The sequence below is a fragment of the Mus musculus genome, chromosome Y, assembly GCF_000001635.26.
Source record: "Mus musculus strain C57BL/6J chromosome Y, GRCm38.p6 C57BL/6J".
Lineage (NCBI taxonomy): Eukaryota > Metazoa > Chordata > Mammalia > Rodentia > Muridae > Mus > Mus musculus.
The window spans coordinates 84,926,459-84,948,332 of record NC_000087.7 but is presented as its reverse complement, the minus strand read 5'-3'; positions in this window follow the sequence as shown (position 1 = coordinate 84,948,332).

Below are 21,874 nucleotides of genomic sequence, written 5' to 3'. Positions count from 1 at the left end.
AAACTTTATGTTCTCTTGCTCAGAAACCATTTTCAGGGATCCTATGAAATCCAAATGTCAGCTCCAGACTGCATAGTATCAGGTTTTTCTTGGCCAATTCAAAATTAGAGCCAATATCTAAAAAGATGACTTATCTGTTACACAAAGTTGCTGCTACCAAATAGGAGGTGGCTATGATTCCCAACACCAACACTGTGGATCTCTCTCTCTCTCTCTCTCTCTCTCTCTCTCTCTCTCTCTCTCTCTCTCTCTCTCTCTCTCTCTCTCTCTCTCTCTCTCTCTCTCTGTCTGTCTCACTCTCTGTTTCTGTCTGATTGTGTCTGTGTGTGTTTCTGTGTGTGTCTGTCTGTTTCTGTGAGTCTGAATGTGATTGAGTGTGTGTGTTATTATAATGTAGCCCATTCTTAAAATAAGAAAGGCACTTTCACTTTGTGTTTTTTTTTCTTTCCATTTTGGCCAAAATGTATTGATTAGCATTGGCTGGCCTCAAATTGGCTATGTATGTATGGCTTTCTTAGAAGTCAAAAGAGATATGATTTCATAAGACCCATAGTCCTCTGGTTAAAAGCAGGAATCACTGTGATAGGCTTCCATTTTGTAATATTATAAGGTTTGAACTATATGAAGGTATGTAAGTAGTCTTCAAAATTAATTCCTAGGTGCCAGGGAATGGGGGCAAACACACATTTAATCCCAGGACTTATTATGCTGAGGCAGGAAAATCTCTAAATTCCTTGTCAGTCTCGTCTATAGAGCAAATTCCAGTTCAGCCAAAGATATTCCATGGAATGCAGCCTGGAAAAAAAAAACTTGAAATGAATAAACTTCATAGTTAAGTAATGAATAATTAAAAAAAACGCTGCGAAAGACGAGTGAAATATGCAATTATCTAGACATATACCAAATCCATAAGATAAACCATCTAAACAGCACCTTAACACCTTAAGAAATAGAACCAATCATGATAATCTCCCACCAAAACAACCCTAGGACTAGATGGCTGTAGTGCAGAATTCTATCAGACCATCAAAGAAGAACTAATACCAATTCTCATGAAAGTGTTCCACAAATTAGAAACAGAAGTAACACTACCCAATTCATTCTATGAAGCCACAGTTACACTGCATATTCTCCTGTGGAGATGGAATGGTCACTGCCTAATGAGGAACTGGTCACTTCTTCCTTTCATACAGGACTTTGTTTGAGATTATTTTTTGCTTCTACCATGGTTAATATTACAAATAGATTTTAAATACAGTTTTAACATCTATGAATTTTAGCTTTAGAAAATATCATGTATATTTAACAGGCTTTTAACAATCATAACTTATATTCACAACATAAAAGCAAAAGAAGTTACAACCTATTTAATTAATGAGAGAAAATTAGAGACTATTCTAACCAAATTGAACCAGGAGGAAAATAAGAACTGTACTGAAAAACTGATTTTTAGTAATAAAAATAACAAAAATAATGATAATAATAATAATAATAATAATAATAATAATGAAATACATTAGAAATTTAAAAAAATGATACATATATTTTGCTAGTTTAAGTAAAAAATACTAATGAATAATAAGAAATATGTTCACCTGATTTCGAAATCCCAATCTTCTCATTCTATGAAAATTTTGGTTAGAATTTGAAAGATTAGCTTTGTGAATAGTTGTCCAGGAAATTGACAGATGCCCTTAGGTTATGTTGCTTTCAGTTGTTATGGAGACAATGCCTCAATTACACTCCTTTCTGTGGCTTCCAATTCTAGGTCCTCAGTCTGCCACTGCCTCCACCTCCACCTCCATTTCCGCCTCTGCTCTACCTCTGCCTCCTCCTTCTTCCCCCTTTCCTTGTCCATATCCCTGTCCCTGTCCTAGTCCCTCTCCCTGTCCCTGTCTCTCTCCCTGTCCCTGTCCCTGTCCCTGTCCCTGTCCCTGTCCCTCTCCCTCTCCATCTCCCTCTCCCTCTAGCCTCCCCACTAGCACACAGATAACCCTCAGATTATTTCAGTTTTAGTACTGATCTACTCTAGAATTTTTTTTCCTTCATGTCTACTTCCTTCCTAGCTTGTTTAAAACTATTTAATTCAATTTGAATCTTCCACATAATAAGAAATTTATTCAAAATTCATAGGCCAACTATTGCTAAGTAAGTGTCTGGTGTTCATCAACCACTCCACTCTTCTAAAGGAAGTGTTTTGTAATCAGAATTTTAAGCACAGGCAGATATCTTTAGTGTTAGTGTAAAATTCTGTCTTGTGTTCAATGTGATAAAGATCAGGACCAAAACTGTTGGAAACCAGGCCTTACCTAACTTGAACTGTGTTTCACCTGGGAGGCAAACAGAGGCTGAAAAGAGAGGGGAACTATATAGGTGAGAGAAAAATGGAGCCAAGACAATTTTCTGATCTAGGCTCAAATATTTAATAAAAGTTTTCACTTATAAAGGGGGAAACCCATTCTCTGCCATGCCAAGTTTCTTGCTTTCCTGACACCAAGTTGTCAGCACAGCCTTTTAGCACTAAGTCACCAAATTCACAGATTGCAGTTAACTACAGAAAATCTTGGAGAACCAATTTGGCCTCATGGCAGATGGCAGGTAGTTTCACATCAAAGGAAACTAGCTGAGGAGCTGCACTGCAGGTCGCCCTGCCTCAATGGCATAAGGTCTGAACCTGCATAGGTTGGAGGAGGTTATACTCCCCCCCGTTAATAATATTTTAAAAAGTGCTAAACTGAGGCATAAAATGTATTTATGCTCTATAGTCTTGCCTGGGAGTTATGGTGACTGGAGGCCACACCTCCCTTAGGAAATCTTAGATCTTCCTGAAGCATCAAATTCCATTATGGATGCTACGTGCAACTAGTTTGTGTTATATATCACACAAAACATGGCTCTGTGTTGTGTTATCAACAGTCATTGATTTTGGCATGTACCTCTGTCTTAGATTGGTATGGTTCTGAGATCTGGATGTCTGTCATTGAATGTCCAGTCCTCATTATCACACCTTATTCCCAATTCAGACCAAAGTCATAATATGTACTAGAATGAAGATCAATAACTGCCACCTTCACTGTTGGAGGCAAGGCTGTACATCTGCTACAGTAAGGCAGAAGGACTTGGATGACCTGCTTGAGAAACAAAGGTGGGACAGTGATAAGCAACAGTATGAAAGTTTCTTTGGAGAAGTCCAGGTACCCCATTCAGTTACAAATTAGCAATGATCAAGCTTAGTCTTAGAGATTCTGGTGTGGGGAGGTGGCTTTGAGAATTGCAGAAAGGCTGCAGCCTCTCTGGGAGTGGAGGCTGTCCTCCAAATTAAATTTGCTAGCTAATTAAGATTTTAGCTATCTTCCCTAATTCTTCTAATACTGGAAATATTAATAGACCAGTCCAATATTGAATTAGGATACCTGTTCACAGTGAAGTTAGAAGATGAATCACTATAACTCTATCTTGAGACTAATCATTCTAAATCAGATTACACAGTCTCTACTGTTCTATATCCCATAATTCTTAAAAACCTTGAAGTAAAGCATCTTAGCTTGTCCAAACAGGGAAAATGATAAACAAAAGTAGGTCAAAAACATATACCCAATTCAGCTTTCTTGTCACTACAGTCAGGGCACTAAGCAAACACACTTGTTAGTTTGTCACAAAAATTAGCCTTCATATATATGCAGAATTCTGTGAAGAGAACCTATTCTTGTCCCTTTCCCTATAAAGGAGCTACTTAGGATCAAGCCATATACCAATAAGTAGATTTTTTTTTCATTTGACCTAGACATGATTATGTCTCCTATTTAAGATACTATCAGGCATTTTTAAGTTCTTTGACATCCAAATTTCAAAGTTCTTAAAGTGTGATTTAAATAATGTGCATGGGGATATAATTTATCTTGTCCTTTGTTTTTTTAAAAAGAAGAGTTTTTTAAAGTTCCACATTACCCTGTATTAGATAAATTAATAAATTGTTTACAAAACATTTCAAATGCTTTACTGTTATAGTCAGTATTAATATAACAAGGCCAACGACTAATTACACTTTCAATTGTTTATCTTGAAGAGCGGATTTAACTAGAAAGCTTTAAAATGTATTAATAGTCCCCCTCTTCCTTTCTCTTTCTCACTTCCTTCATTTCCAGCAGCAGTCTTCTTGCCTCTGCAGGTATTTTACACATGAAGTATCCAAGCAAAATGACATGTACATAAACAACCATACCCACCATCAAAGTTTATAAAATAAAAGAAATGATGTGTAGACTATGATTCTAATTTTTCTGGGAAAGGTAGTATAGGAGAGAGGAATCACTGTGTGTGGACTCACAAAGACACAAAGAACCCCCCAAATAGATCCAATTTACCACTCCTTAGAAACACAAACACCACAGGCAGGAGGAGGGATTTTGAATGAGGAACTCTTTCCTTGTCTTTCCAAGTGCTTTGGTGGATGAGCACAACTACAGGAAAAGGGTCTCACAGCAGGTAAACTCCCACCATTACCCCACACAAAGGCAAAGTCACCTTGGTGGAACCAGGAGCAAATCACCTGCCTCTGCAGGTTGTTTCTGTTTAGCTGCATTTGGAGAAAGCAGTTGGAGCAGTTGCTGCCTGCTCTTGAGAAGGGCTCTAAGGGTACAATGTATAGGTCTGTAGAATTGCAACAAGTTTGGACCCTAGAAAAGTAATGGGTTGCTGAAATGGTCCTGGACTGTGAATCTTAGGGTCTTGCTAGGGAATTTCTTAATCTACAGTGACATTTAGACATTGGAGCAAGCAGAGGTGCTTTGATCCTTATCTTAGGCACTCAAAGTTGTCCTGGAAGACAATCGTTGTGACTGTTTGTGAGGCTTTGCTGGAGGAGAGGGGATATTGACAGCCCTCTACACGATCTGCATGGCACACAACTAGAGCTTTCTTTCTTATGAAGCATAGAAGTGACTGAGGGCAAAACACCACAGGAGACAACTATATCAGCGTCCCTTAAGTAAAATCTTGCTAGTGTATGAAATAGTGTGCCTTGCAAATACTGAAGTGGGTGCTCACAGTCATCTATAGGATGGAATACAGGGCCCCCAATATAGGAGCTAAAGATAGTACCCAAAAACTGAAGGGGTCTGCAACCCTATAGGTTGAACAACAATATGAACTAACCAGTACCCACAGAACTTGTTCCTCTAGCTGCATATGTAGCAGAAGATTACCTAGTCAGCTATCATTGGGAAGAGAGGCCCTTGGTCTAGCAAAATTTATATTCCACAGTTCAGGGGAATGCCAAGGCCAAGAAGTGGGAGTGAGTGGGTAGGTGAGCAGGGGGCAGGAGATATAGGGGACTTTTGGGATAGAATTTGAAAGGTAAAAGAAGAACATATGTAATAAAAAATGTGGGGGAAAATAAAGAGACTAGGTCGTTTCTACAATTAGGAAAAGTCTCATTACTTTATCCCATTAAATGTGCACATTAAAAAAAAAAGTGGCTAATGGCTTTGAACAGGATCCTTGCTGAGGACAGGATCTTATAAAGGGTTCCAGATAGACAACTCATTTACAGTTTTACAAGCTAGTACTTATAAACAATTGATCATTGGGAGCCTCAAGCTGAGACACCCGATCACTGGGCATAAGTGTTGAGATAATTTGAAGATATTTCCATTGTTTTGAATAATCTGTATGATATTGGATACATTTACTCTATGGAAGGAGTATGTGTGTGGAGTCCCTTGTGTCACTGAAGTAGGAGTTGTAAAACACCTGTGGCGATGATGCAAGTTCATATCTATGATGTGTTTGTGATGTCAGTATTTATAAAGGAGGAAGCATCTCTGAGATGCAATAACACATTTAAAAAAGAAAACCACAAGACAAAACGGAAAGGGAATATTGCCTTATGTTGTTGTATTTCTGTTTTGTGTGTGTTGTGTGTGTGTTTTGTTTTTTGTTTTTGTTTGTTTGTTTGTTTGTTTTCTTATTTGTGTGTATGGTCTGATTTTTGGATTTTTTCGAGACAGGAATTCTCTATATGCCCCTGGCTGTCCTGGAACTCACTCTGTAGACCATGCTGGCCTTGTACTCAGAAATCTGCCTACGTCTGCCTCCCACGTGCTGGGATTAAAGCTGTGCACCACCAACACCCTGCAAATATTGCCATTTTTAGTGAGATATTTTTAATGTTTTTTTTACTGATTTATGTAAGATATTTTAAATGGTGTGTCCATTTTTTTCACGTTGTTGCATTATTCCTTTCAAAGTTTGTTGATTATTGCTCACAAATACAGGATTTAACATCAGGACACTGACATTCTTCTTTTTCATTTCATTCCTCTCCTTTTTTTCTGTTTAACTTATCTGGAAATGGATTTTTCTGTATAGTCCTAGCAATTCTGGGCCTTCTTGTGCAGTTCAGTCCTGAATTCAAATCTACTGGATTTTATCACCAAATCCTGAGATTAAACCCCTTTCTAAGCAGACATCAACATTTTTTTTTAATTTTCTGTCTCACAATACTTCTTTAGAAGATGTCCTCATCACAGTTCCCAAGTAATGCCTTCAGACACTTCTAACTTTCTGTAGCAACCTTACCATATAGAGCCTATGTAAGGCATCCTGTTGGGTAGCATTCTGTCTTAAGCTGTCCACATCCAAAGTGTTTGTATTCTTCACAGTGGCCTGTGAGGTTAGTGTGATAAATCTGGGATGAGCTGTCAGGTGAAGAATTATTCACCACTGCAGCCACAAAGCTTGCAGTTTCCACTGCTCCTCATCATGATGCTGCAGAAGGTTTCTTTGATTTTCATAGACACTGGCTTCTTATTCCCAAATCTTGGTAGTGGTACTGTATTCTGCCTGTCTGTGTAAACAATTAGACATGAACCATGTCTTAGTATACTGGTTGAATCTTGAGAAGTTTGTTGTTCTTTTCTGCTGGATAGCCTGTTACTGGGGAAATCAGGCCATCAAGATTATTCTTAGCCTGGAAGGTACAGAGTCAGGGTCAGAGGAAGTGTGAAGTCTGGGTAAGGACTAGTTCTTAATCCAGATATTCCCTATGTATAAGAACCATAATTGTCAACATTTCTCATTTAAAAAAAAACACTTGAGGTTTATATGTGTTATTCTCAAATGACAGCTGTAAGTTTTTTCCACTTAAACACACCCCTCAATATACAAGAACAGATATCTACAGGGTCCTTTATAAACTATTCAGAGTTGTGCATCCCCATGGTCTCTGGTCTGTTTCCATTGTGAAAGGACATATGTTGAGAGAGATTTGTTTACCTTTGCTCTAATGATGTCCCTGGTTGTAATGTCTCAGTATTCATCCTGGTGTGAATACTGTGGAAATCGAAAATGTTAAAGGAACCGTGAAGCAAAAATGTTAATTGGTGTGAAAGAGTTAATGGGAACAGCCGTTAGTTTCCACTGACTGAAACTAAAATATTCATTACCTGTTATATTTCACAAAAACAGAATTATTGCTCATTTGTTCAAAGTGGACAGCCAGGTACAAATGAAATGACTTTTATCCACTGGGCTGTTTTTTTTTTCAAAGCCTTGGCATGGCTCAACAAAGGAGTGCCTGAGAGCACCTGAATGTTCAGATAAAGTTTACTGAGGTCTCCTTGGCCTGAGAGTGCCTGTCCAGCCGCACTTTTGAACAAGAGGAATGGGTGGGACATTCTTTGATAGAAACAGCAGGAGCTTGGTTGCCAGTCAGAAAATTGTTGAAGAACAGCAGCAGGCTGTAGTGTTTGAGATTGTCAGACACCCTGTGAAAATTGCAAAACCCAAATTAACTTGGAGCTAAAAAGTTAGAGATCTGATTAAGAGGTAAAATCTTGGATGTTGTAGTGAAGAGCAAAAACTTATAATTTTGGGTCTTATAGCATTGTGGTATGTAAGTTCAAGAAATACAGGGCTGAAGAATAGACCAAGGCGGGTCCAGGCACAGCCAAACCCACCCTGTAGCTAAGAATGTCCAGCCATAAAAGATAAAAAAGAGAATGCAGGAACTAGCCACTGCTATCAGGGCGGACCAAATGGCCATCTGGCAGGATGGCACCTCCCTATAGATCCCCATAAATCATACATTGACCAGGTGTCCTGCTGACCTCGAGAAGTCCCAAGCCCTTGTGCCTCCCTACACCTTAGCATGCACATATTACCCTGTTAATTTGTAATCATCCCGCCAACATTTAAATAAGCCTATCATGTGTAATGGCCCAAATTCTTTTGGCTCCCCTGTTTTTGGTTTGTGGTTTTTGCCTTTATATGCCTGTAAAAAGTTTGGGCCGGGGTTGAACTTCCCTGCCCCCTGCGCAGTGCATGAGATTCGACCCCAGCATGCTGGCTTGGGCGCTCCTTTTTTGTTTGTGTGTTTGTGTGAGATTAAAGCTTGTATAGTTACAGCGAGTTCCGCCTCAGTGTCCTACTGGGTGCGCACCTCCCTGAAGAGGGACTCACTGAAGGGGTCTTTCATGTGGTGCATTGGCTGGGAGATGCGTGACCACCCAGGGGTCCTAGACCCACTTGGAGGTAAGGCCCTCTATCTTGTCTTGGTTTTGTCTCTATATTCTGTCTGAAAATCTTGTGAGATCACAGTTTCAGTTTTGCAAACTCTCTTATGAGACAGTGCTTCGAAGGGAGAGCAAAGTGGATAAGGACAGATGTGTCTAGGTGTCCACCATTTGTTCGCCTTGGGAGACTTTCAGGGAAGTCAGGGGGAGGGCCAGGGATGCCTAGTGAACCTCCTCGGGAAAAGTCAGGGATAAATTTTCTCCTTGACGATCTGTTTCTGAGACCTGTTACTAGGCCGTCTGATTCTTTTCAGGAACTCTGGTTGACACAGAGTAGGCAACCGGTTTTGCTTTTGAGTCTTGTAGCCTTTGTAATCATTTTTAACATGTGTGTGACAGAGCTTAACATGGGAAAGACTGTGACGACCCCACTAACACTTACTCAGAACCATTGAACAGACATTATGACTAGGGCCAACAATATTTTCTTTGATGTCAAGAAGGGACCTTGGCAAACTTTTTGCTCCTCTAAATGGCCAGCTTTTGGTGTGGGCTGGCCTTCGCAGGGAAATTTTAGCCTGCCTGTTATTCTAGGTGTCAAGTTATTTTTCAGACTGCAGGAGGGCATCCTGATCCGATACCTTATATAATTGTGTGGCAGGATCTGGTACAAAATCTGCCACCCTGACTGGGTTCCTGGACTTCCGGAGCTGAGGCCGCGATGGTGGCAGTAGCCATGAAACCGAAAATGATGCATGCGGGTCTGCCAGAGCACGTTCCATCGGCCCCCCTGAGGATCTATCCTGAAATTGATGATGCCTTTTTCATTGACTCCTTCCCACCCCCTTACCCCCAAAGAACTTCTAATCCTGATCCCTCACAACTGCCCACCCCAGCAGACCCCAGGGTGGACTCTGTGACAGGACCGTTGGGAGGGACTCCTAGCTGCAAAGGCCATAGTTCAGAGGGAAGTGAATCTAAACCAGATCCACTGTTGCTTTGCCTTTAAGAGCTTATGTAGGAGGACCTTCCCATGCCCCGGGGCAGTTAGTCCCATTGCAGTACTGGCCATTTTCATTGATAGATATGTTGGCAGATATGTATAACGGATATGTATAACTAATCACTCCTCTTTCTCATAAAATCCCTCAGGCTTAACAGGACTCCTTGAGTTCCTAATGTTCTCCTACCAGCCCACTTGGGATGACTGCCAGCAACTTTTGCAGGTCCCCTTTAGAACTGAAGAGAGAGAGAGGATCCTGCTAGAAGCCAGAAAAAAACGTCCCAGGACCAGATGGGACCCCCACTAATCTCCCCAACCTTATAAATGCAGCTTTCCCCTTGGCCCGTTCTGCCTTAGAGTTCAATACTGTGAAAGATAGGGAGCGTCTCACAGTCTACTGATGGACTCTAGTGGCAGGGATAGAGCGGGCTGCAGGGTTACCCACCAATTTGGCCAAGGTAAGAGAAGTCCTTCAGGGTTCAATGGAGCTGCCCTCCGTTTTCTTAGCACGACTAATGGAGTCTTATAGGAGATAGCCCCATTTGATCCCTCTTAGGAGGGACAGCAGGCAGCTGTAGCCATAGCTTTTATTGGTCAGTCTGCCTCTGATATTAAGAGAAAGTTACAGAGGTTAGAGGGTCTCCAAGATTATACTCTGCAAGATTTAGTAAAAGAAGCTGAGAAAGTATACCACAAGAGAGAGACTGAGGAAGAAAAGCAAGAGAGAGAAGAGAAAGAGGTAGAGGAAAGAGAAATCCGGCATGAACGCCAGCAGGATAGGAACTTGACTAAGATTTTGGCCGCAGTGGTAGGTGGAGAAAGTTCAGAGAAGGGTCAGTCAGGGAACCTGCGCAACAGGACAAGAAGACCCCCAGGAGAACAGAGACCTCCACTTGAGAAAGACCAATGCACATACTGCAAGAAAAAAGAATATTGGGCCAGAGACTGCCCAAAGAAGAAGCAGAGGGGCCCCAAAGTATCTGCCCTTGAAGAAGACAAGGGAAGTCGGGGCTCGGTCCCCCTCCCCAAGCCTAGGGTAACTCACTCTGTGGAGGGGACCCCCGTTAATTTTCTAATAGACACAGGAGCTGAATATTCAGTCTTGACTGAACCTTTAGGACAATTAGGATCAAAGAAGATTTTAGTTATGGGAGCCACTGGTAGCAAGCTTTATCCCTGGACAACCAAAAGGATTTTAGACATAGGAAAAAATAAAGTGACACATTCTTTTCTTGTGATACCTGAGTGCCCAGCACCCCTGCTAGGCTGGGAACTTTGGAAAAAATTGAAAGCACAAGTCCAGTTTACTTCTGACCGACCTGAGGTATCATGGAAGAAGAATCCAGTGGCATGCTTAGTTTTAAATTTAGAAGAAGAATATCACCTCCACGAACAGAAATCTGAGACTTTACCCTTAAAAGAATGATTGACATGTTTTCCAGAGGTTTGGGCAGAGCAGGCTGGGATGGAATTAGCTAGGCAAGTGCCACCCAACATAGTCGAGCTAAAAATGGCTGCCAAACCCGTTTCAGTCAGGCAATACCCCATGAGTCAAGGGGCTAAAAACGGCATTCGACCACATATCCAGAGACTGCTATAACAGGGTATATTGGTCCCGTGCCAGTCCAATTGGAATACCCCCTTCCTGCCAGTGTGTAAACATGGGACAAATGACTATCTGCCTGTCCAGGACTTAAGAAAAGTCAATAAGCGGGTACAGGACATTCACTCAACTGTGCCCAACCCTCACAACTTGCTGAGTTCCTTACCACCTGAACGGTCCTGGTACACTGTCCTGGATTTGAAAGATGCCTTTTTCTGTCTCAGATTACACCTGAGCAGTCAACTTCTGTGTGCTTTTGAGTGGCGAGTCCCTGAAGGAGGACAGCTAATCTTGACTAGGCTGCCACAGAGGTTCAAAAATTCACCCACTTTTTTTGATGAAGTGGTCCACCACAACCTTATGCCCTTTAGGGAACAGAACCTCCAAATTTCTCTCCTATAGTATGGAGATGATTTAATCCTTTCAGCTTCAACCCAGGAACTGTGCCTTGACAGGATCAAGAAGCTTCTAAATGAAAAAAGTGAATTGGTGTACCACTAAGAAAGCTCAGCTATGCCATATGGACTTGACCTACCTAGGATACTCCCTCCGAGAAGGAAAGCAGTGGTTCACCGAAGCTCGAAAGAAGACTGTGATGCAGATCCCAACCCCCACCACTCTGTGAAAGCACGTGAGTTTCTGGGAACGGCAGGCTTTTGTAGACTCTGAATACCAGGGTCCACAATGTTGGCGGCACCTCTGTACCCACTCACTAAAGAAAAAGTCCCGTTCACCTGCACAGAGGAACACCAAAAAGCCTTTAACAGCATAAAGGCTGCTCTGCTTGCAGCCCAGGCTTTGGCCCTGCCAGATTTGACTAAGCCTTTCACCATATACGTTGATGAGCCAGGTGGAGTAGCCGGCAGAGTCCTGACTCAGACTCTGGGGCCGTGGAAGAGGCCAGTGGCCTACCTGTCTAAAAAATTGGACCCAGTTGCCAGTGAATGGCCCTCCTGCCTAAAAGCCATCGCTGCAGTAGCCCTACTTGTTAAAGATACTGGCAAGCTTACTCTAGGTCAGCATGTGAGTGTAATCACTCCCCATGCGTTAAAGAGTATTGTATGACACCCCCCTGACCATTGGATGACAAATGCCCGGATGACCCACTACCAGAGCCTGTTGCTAAATGACCGAGTGACTTTTGCCCTACCTGCCATCCACAATCCTACCACCCTTCTCCCCAAGACGGATGACTCTACCTGGGTACACCAATGTGCTGATATCCTGGATGAAGAAACTGGATCGAGAAAGGATCTGACTGACCAAACTTGGCCAGGTGTGCCTGACAGGTACACAGATGGTAGCAGCTTTGTGGTGGAGGGAAAATAAAGAGCAGGAGAGGCAGTGGTTGACAGAAAACATGTAATTTGGGCAAGTTAACTTCCAGAAGGAACTTCGGCTCAGAAGGCTGAGCTCCTGACGCTAACTAAAGCTCTGCAGCTGGCAGAAGGTAAGGCAATCAATATTTACACTGACAGCCACTATGCTTTTGCCACAGCTCACATTCATGGGGCCATCTATAGACAAAGGGGGCTACTTACTTCGGCAGGCAAGGAAATCAAAAATAAAGAAGAAATCTTGGCCCTCCTAGAGGCTATACACATGCCCAAGAAAGTGGCCATCATCCTCTGCCTTGGCCATCAAAAGGGGCAAGGTGCTGTAGCCCAGGGAAATCAGATGGCAGGTTGGGTGGCCAAACAGGTGGTACAAGGCATCCCTGCGCTGCCTGTAGAGAGTATAGAAGAACCAAAAGGGACCCCAGAGATCAGTTTTGAATACACCTCCAAAGATTATGAGATGATTGAAGATCTTGAAGAACAAGGGAAGTCCAAAGGATTTAGCTACCATGGGATAGCAAGAACAAAAGAAGGAAAAATTATTTTGCCCTATAGAGAAGGAAAGGCATATGTAAAACGCATCCATCCCCTGACACATCAGGGAGCAAAGAAATTGTGTGATTTAATCCAGTCCTCAAACTATTATGTGCTCATGCTACTAGACGAACAAGTAACTAAATCCTGCTAGTGTGTTGCCTAATTAATGCTGCAGGCCCCTTTAATGAACAAGGAAAACGACAACTGGGGGATAGACCTGGAGTTTACTGGGAAGTAGACTTCACTGAGATCAAACCAGGAAAATATGGTAATAAATAGTTACTAGTTTTCATAAACACTTTCTCAGGATGGGTAGAAGCCTTCCCCACCAAGTCTGAAACTGCTCAGGTGGTGACCAAGAAGATCGTTGAAGAGATCCTACCCTGGTTTGGGATCCCCAGTGTAATATGCTTGGAAAATGGGCCTGCATTTGTTGCCCAGGTAAGTCAGGAATTAGCCACACATTTGGGGAACAATTGGAAGTTATATTGTGCTTATAAACCCCAGAGATCAGTAGAGGTAGAAGGAATGAACAGGACTCTAAAAGAAACCCTAACTAAATTAGCTTTTGAGACCAGTGGTAAAGACTGGGTGACCCTCCTTCCCTTTGTGCTCCTTAGGGCCCGAAACACACCTGGGTGTTTCGGCATTACTCCTTATGAAATTCTACATGGGGGACCACCCCCCTTGACCGAGTCTGATGAGATATTGAATTCCAGTGCTGACTCTTCCTCACCCTCTTCTCTGTTTACCCATTTAAAGGCCTTAGAAGTTGTCAGAACACAGATCTGGGACCAGATTAAAGAAGCATACACACCAGGGAGCAGTGCAGTGCCCCACAGGTTCCAGGTCGGGGACTCAGTTCTGGTCTGACAACATCGAGCTGGCATGCTTGAGCCACGGTGGAAGGGACCTTATCTAGTGCTGCTGACCAGCGCCAAGTTCGCAAAGGTAGACAGGATCGCTGCCTGGATCCACGCATCCCACATAAATAAAAAGGCACCCAACCAGGATGAAGACGACCTCAGAGAAAATAGGACAGTGGCCGCTACTGATAATTCTCTTAAACTGTGCCTTCGCAGTACCCCAACCTTGGGTAATAATCCTCACACTCTTATGACCCTGACATGGGAGGCCATCTCTCAAGCTGGAGATACTGTATGGAGTACTTCAAAGCCCCCCCCCCTTATACATGGTGTCCCCCTCTGTTTCCTGAAATCTGTGCCCTGATAGATGGATTAGATGCCTGGGATATCCCTGAAGAGTCACATGAAACGGTGCCCCAAGATGAGGTAATCTATCACAAGCAGCCATATCACCAGGGGTTAAGTTCCCAAGGAAAGTACATTGCAGATATACCAGGCTGTAGTAGCAGGTCTCAACAGAGGAGACTTTGTCAGGAGCCCTTTTATGTCTGTCCCAGGGATAGGGCAAATAAAAAAGAGGCTCGCTGGTGTGGGGGAATAGAGGGCATCTTCTGTAGTCAGTGGAGATGTGAAACCACTGGTACCACTCATTGGGACCCTTCCTCTAGCTTGATATTATTATAGTATCCAGATGAAATAAGGGCCATGATTCCTTAAACATCACTTTTACTCAAAAAGCAAAAGAGACAAAAAAGATTGGATAAGGGGAAGACTGTGGGGCCTAACATTTTATGTGACAGGGACAGGCCCTTGATTCACATTTAAGATTTGGCTAAAGATGAAGTGTCCCCCAACCCAGGCAGTAGGACCTACCCCCGTTCTTGTTAAAAAACCTCCAATGCCCCTTCCCAGACCTACTTTTCCCGGACCTACCCTAGTTGTTCCAGCTATTCCAACAGAAGTCTATACCCCTTCCTCAGACCTGAAACTTACATTGCCCCTACTCCCCCAGATACTGAAAACCGTCTGTTTAGTCTGGTACAGGGGGCTTTTTGGTACGCAATTGTACCAATCCCAACATCACTAAGTCTTGTTGGCTGTGTTATGCCTCCAATCCCTCATATTATGAGGGAGTTGCTCAAGTCAAGACAAACAATAAGGCTGAGGACAATTCTCAGTGTCCTTGGGGAGAAAACAGAAAACTAACATTAGCAGCTGTCTCGGGAAATGGACTTTGCCTGGAACAAGTCCCACATGACAAACGGTAACTCTGTAATCAGACTCATCATCTCCAGTCTTCCAATAATAGAGGTCAGTACTTAGTCCCTCCCTTAGTCACAGTATGGGCTTGCAACACTGGACTCACTCCCTGTGTATTTACATCTGTTTTTAATACTTCTAAAGATTATTGTCGTTTAGTTCAGAGTGTTCCTAGGCTTCTGTATCATGATGACAGTTTTTTGTCAATGGATTCAACCACTGGACCCGGTATAAAAGGGAACCCATTACCATGACCTTAGCAGTGCTTTTGGGTCTAGGAACAGCAGCTGGGGTCGGCAAAGGCACAACTGCCTTGATACAAACCCCCCACTATTTTCATGAATTGCACAACCGCTATGGATGCAGACCTAGGAGCACTAGAGCAGTCCATCACCAAACTTGAAGAATCTTTGACCTCGCTAAAGAACAGGAGGGGGCTAGATCTACTTTTTCTCAAAGAAGGTGGACTCTGTGCCGCACTAAAAGAAGAGTGTTGTTTTTATGTAGACCATTCTGGTCTTATCAGGGACTCCATGGCTAAGCTCAGAGAAAGGTTAGAAAAATGAAGCAAAGAAAGAGAAGCGTATTAAGGATGGTATGAAAATTGGTTTAACAGGTCTCCCTGTTTTACGACACTGATTCCACCCTGGCAGGCCCTCTGATTATTTTTTTCCTCCTGCTTTCTTTTGGGCCATGTATTTTAAATAAGCTGTTTGCTTTTGTTAAAGATAAAATAAACACCATACAAGTCATGGTCCTCAGACAGCAATATCAACAAGAAGAAAGGTCGTTCTAAGATTAGAGCTATCCACTAAAAGAAGTGGGTAATGAACAGCAAAAACTTATAATTTTGGGTCTTATAGCATTGTGGTATGTAAGTTCAAGAAATTCAGGGCTGAAGAATAGACCCAGGCGGGTCCAGGCACACCCAAACTCACCCTGTAGCTAAGAATTTCCGGCCATAAAAGATTAAAAAGAGAATGCAGGAACTAGCCACTGCTATCAGGGCGGACCAAATGGCCATCTGGCAGGATGGCACCTCCCTATAGACCCCATAAATCATACATTGACCAGGTGTCCTGCTGACCTCGAGAAGTCCCAAGCCCTTGTGTCTTTCTCCATTTTAGCAGGTACATATTACCCTGCTAATTTGTAATCATCCTGCCGCCATTTAAATAAGCCAATTATGTGTAATGGCGCAAATTCTTTTGGCTCCCCTGTTTTTGGTTTGTGGTTTTTGCCTTTATAAGCCTGTAAAAAGTTTGGGCTGGGGTTGAACTCCCCTGCCCCTTGCGCGGTGCATGAGTTTCGTCCTCAGCATTCTGACTTGAGCGAACCTTTGTTGTTTGTGTGTTTGTATGCCATTAAAGCCTTGTATAATTACAGTGAGTTCGGTCTCAGTGTCCTACTGGGTGCGCGCTTGCCCGAGAAGGGACTCCCCACGGGGGTCTTTCAGTAGGTTTTCTGAATAAGTTTGTATTACATGGCAAAAAAAAAAAGATTTATTATATTCATTTCCTTCCTTCTCATGGTGTTTAAGGCATATATAATGCAATTGAATACTGCACATTCGGATTATTAACAGTTTTATACCAAGTTCCAAATTTAACATACCACGAAATGAGAAAGCGTACAATATATATTCCAATCATGAATAAGCAAATGAATGTAGGGAAATAGTTTTCAGGTACTAAGATACATAGCTATTAAGACATGATCAGAACAATTTAGATCAGAGGATATTAGCCTAACCCCTATGACTTAAATTTCCCCTTGGCTGTATACTCAGAGCTCTGTGTCCTGTCTGTTGCTGATTGGAACAATGCTTTGTTTTTCAGTAGCTTCCTGCATGAATTTAACATGGTCATACACTATAGACCGTCTTAGCAGGAATCAACTTAATGTGGATCTAGGAATCTGTTACCTGTAGGGAAGGGCCTCTCTGTTAAGAATGATCAGTGACCATTGTACCTCATTGTTTCTACAGAGGATCCTAAAGGGTGCATAACCTGCTGTGAAAAAGATCTAGGCCCTCTAATCCATGACACAAGCCTAGTTTCCATTTGTTCAGTTATGTCAGATTTTGTACTAATATATTCAGGCAAAGTAATTACTGTTATATATCTGTTCTATCCAAGATTTTAATACTATTGGTTGCTATTTTGCATTGAATCCTAGAGCTGATGAACCAAGTAAAGAACACTGGGAAATCACCTAGATAAAAGAGATAAAGTGTGTGATGGTTACACCTTGTAATGGCAATGACTCTTTGAATTAAGAGGCCTTAAAAAGAAATGAAATAGAAACTTGAGTTTCTCAGTAATGTGAGTCACTCTGGTATCAGGTCTCTTTAGCCTGAGGATACAAGAGAAGACTCTAACCAACATCATTGACAGTCTTGGTCTTAGGTCATCATGATATCCCTTTCTATGATCCCAAGTGTATTACAGTATAATAAGTAGACCCACCAAAGGCAATAAAGTAAAGACAGCACTAATCACTGAGTCCTAGGCATGCTAAATGCTAGGCAGTCACTCTGTCAACTGAGCTATGTACAGACTCTGTTCCCAATATTCACAGATTTAAGTTTTTTCCAATGAAGCCTAGAAGCTGCTTTCGAAGGAAGATGTGTTCTATGACTATGTCCTAGCACAGTCTGCTGGAAATGGCACCTCAGTTTCTGGTCAGTACTAGGAGAGCAACAGCAGGGAGGTAAAAGCTATTCACTATTGCGTCCCGCTCGACCGGCAAGAAAGATACAACAAACTAGAATCTTCCACAGCAAGAGCTTTATTGCTTGCTTATCAGGAAGATCCCGAACCGGGAAAATGGCGCTGCTTTTATAACCTGCAGCGTGACATTTCAGCACCTGATATGGCATGACAGCTCCTGATTCATTGCTTGCCCATCACCTGAATATTTCACCCCGAGAATGGGAGTGACTAGGAGTGAATTCACTCTCGCACCTTCGTACAAGGCTTCTTTACTAGTTAGCCACAGCGGAGGCCCGCGCCATCTTATAATGGCGATTGCTCGCGGCACACACGGCTCTCCTCAGAGATTACTGGTGGCATGCACGAGATTGCTCGCAGTACGTACCTGCTCTCCACATCTTCCCCTTTTTATTTTATTAAAACTTGAGGCTGGTCTAGGCCTGTGTAACTTTGCCCATCCACTGTGGCTCCTGTCTTAGGTCATTCCTCCAATGTCACAGCCTTTCCTGTCATAGGGTAACCCTATCGCCACCGGGCCCCGTGTCTTAGGTTGATCTGTGCATGAGGAAAGTTGCCCGTCCCTGGATACCACAGTGCTATGTGACATTAACTACTAAATAAACTAGGGCGAACTCTATAAAAGAGGACAGCCACCAATGTCAATTAATTTTTGAGCATAGATAGCCAGATTTCAGGGAAGGCCCCTTGCTTGATGGCAGCAAGTGCTTGGGTTATCAAAACCTTGTCACGTGTTTGTTGGGTTCTGAGCTTGCAAACCAACCAGAGCATGACCACAAGTCCACAGCAGGTGGCAACGCCAAATAAACCTACCCCCACCCATTCCTTAAAATAAGAAAAGGCAGATGAAATCCAGGAGGAGAGTACCTCTGTCAATGACAGGTCCACTCGTGTTGAGTTGATCTTTAGAACGGCCGCTCTAAGGACCTCAAGGGTCTCATCGAATCTTTCAGACCAGTTTCCTGCAAGATATAAAGAAACCTGTCTAGACATATTAGCTGCATAAGTAAAATTTCATATTGGACACTGGTAATGCACAGAGCTTCAAGTTTTCTTTCACAACCCAACTGGGCCATCTGGTATAGAACACCTATCTGTTCTTCCGCCAGGTCAAGGCACTGATTCAAAGTCATCAGCCCTCCCTTTAACTTGGTACTAGCAGAAGTTTGGACAGTGATGGCATCAGCCAGATCTGCTGAAAGCTGATTTAATTTTGTGCCTGATTGAACCGCACTAACCATAGCATACCCTGCAGCTGTAGCAGCAGCTGCACTGGCTGAAATTGCTATGATCACGGCAGCAGTAATGCCAAAATCTCTCTTTTTTCAAAACATAGATAAGATGGAGGGTGTATCCACCAGAACAGGGATCCAACGTGGGATCCGTGCCACCATGGCACGGGTGTTCTTTGTTACATCCCAACATTGAGAAATCCAACAATTATCATTGGAACAGATTTCAAATGAATCATTTGAAAGAATAAACAAGAAAGCGGGGTAAACACAGACTGTGGTAGATGGATAATTAATCTGGTTTACCAAAGTTTTATTAAACCCAGTGATCTCTGCACTGGTATTACTATATCCATAAGAGTCCAGGGAGGCATCATGTATTCCCCAATACTGAGCAAATCTTGAGATGCCAGTAAAAGAAGCCTTTCCAACTGCTCCTCCCTGGATAAAGATCAAAGGATTGAGTTCTGTACAACTGCCATTGACTCCACAAAGCACCCACTTGTGAAAGGGATGCATTCTAATGTCCTGTATGAAAAGTCCCTTTTTCATAACAAATTCCTTCTCTGGGTTATCTATCATGTTGGGAGAAAAGGAAAAGGTTTTACTCTGATCTGCCCAATGAGTGATGGAGGATTGACAATCAGACCAAGGCAGGATCAGCCCTTCATCTTCCAAACTACAATGAGGAGCTATTTTTGGTTGGTGTGGACGTTTTTTGTCTGAAAAGTTAGGTGGTAGAAATGTACCATTAACCCAATTTACCTCGTGCCAAAAGGTCCGATTTGTAAAGGTTATCTCTACATTGGAAGTATCTTGGGTTGTGCTCACGCAACCTCCTCTATGCTCATTAAACTTCCCCAAAGCTTGGGCTGTGAGGTTGATACAATTTCCTAGTCCATTAATTCAAAAACATAAAGAACCCTGTTCTAGTAAAGTGCGATTTTCTCCTAATGGTGCTCGGGTTGGTATCATAGGGTAAATATGGCAAATCCACTGTTTTATCAGTAGTAAAGAATTTTGGAAAAACTATAGCATCATAGCGAACTGGCATTGGTTTAGGGAAAGTTGAGAGAATAGCCCATCTCTGCTGGCCCATTATACTAGGAACCTGAGACAAGTTCAGCATTGTCAGGATCAGGAACAGTCCTCGGGAGGTCAGCATCTTCTGCACCAACCTTGATGAATATCCTGGGGATGAGTCATTCCGGCAGCCAAAATGGGTTGTCTTCACTCTGTGAAAAAACACAAACAGCTCCCCAGGATCTGATTAAGATAGGATCCGGGCCTTTCCACTGACCAGTTAAAACATCCTTCCCTTTGACCATTTCTTTTGGTCTATCAGGGTCTGAGCTATGTCGCTCAGCTGCAGAGTGTCCCTGCTCGTCGAGATTCAAAAAATTAAGTGTAAAGAGTGCCATAGATACTGCTACTCTTGGCACTGAGGGCAGAGTCTCATCAACTCCCCCTTTCTGTTTTATAAGATTTGAGTTTGCGGTGGGCACATTCCACAATGCCTTGTCCTTGAGTATTATAAGGAAGGCCAGTCAAATGAGTGACATCCATTTGATGACAAAATTGTTGAAATTAAGTAGATTTATATGCTGGCCCATTATCCGCTTTTAGAATTGTGGGCTTGCCCCACACACTCCTCGCTTCTAGGCAGTGCTGTATAACATGAGAGGCTTTTTCACCTGTTAAAGGTGTGGCAAATATTACACCAGAGCAGGTGTCAATAGAAACATGTAAATATTGATTTCTCCCAAAGGAGGAAATATGACTGACATCCATTTGCCAGACCTGTAATGTCCTGACGCCACGAGGATTTACCCCTACATGAGGAGTAGGTAAAAATTGACAACAGTTTTGACATTGGGTGACAATGTCACGAGATTCTTTCCTGGTTAAAGTAAAACGGTGGTGTAATGTCTCAGGTGTCACATGAAAGCATTCATGAAATTCTCTTGCAGCCTCTGCCTGTGAGGACAAAGCAGCAGCCACGATTCTAGTGGCTTTGTCTGCTAAGTCATTTCCATGAGACATGAGGCCAGGAAGGCCAGAATGAGCTCAAACATGAGTAATATAGACAAGATGTCTTCTGTATAACAAGGCTGACTGAATCTTTTGAAAAATGTGAGCAAGCTTACTAGTTGGTTTAATTAAGCCTGCAACTTCAAGCATATTAACTGCATTGAACACATATAAGGAATCAGATACAATATTGAGCAGTCCCAGGAAAGTTTCAAGGACTTCTAGAACTACCAAACACTCTACAACATGGGGTGATGAATCATTATATTGTTTAGATGTTACTTGGCCATTTACTACATATGCACCTATACCAGATTTGGATCCATCTGTATACACTACTACCCCATCCGGAAGTGGGTGTTTGACTGTTATTATTGGAAACACTATAGCTTGGCTTAAGGCAAATTGTAAAATTGTATGTTTTGGATAATGGTTATCAATTTGTCCTGAATAGGAGGCAACCAAGACTGCCCAATCGTTGGTTGTTGCTGCCAGGGTTTGAACTTGAGCAGAAGTATAAGGTACACTTACTATATAAGGTTCTTACCCGAAATAAGTAATGGCTGCTTTTATCCCCCTAAGTGCAAGTTGAGCAACTGCATTAGGATACCACTCAATGATTTTTGCAGGGGAAGCATTAGGATGGACCCACAACAAGGGCCCATTTTGCCATAAGACCACTGTTGGTAACTGTGCAGTTTTTAATATGCACAATTCAAATGACTTTGACTCGTCAATGCGTTGTAATTGAGCATCTTGT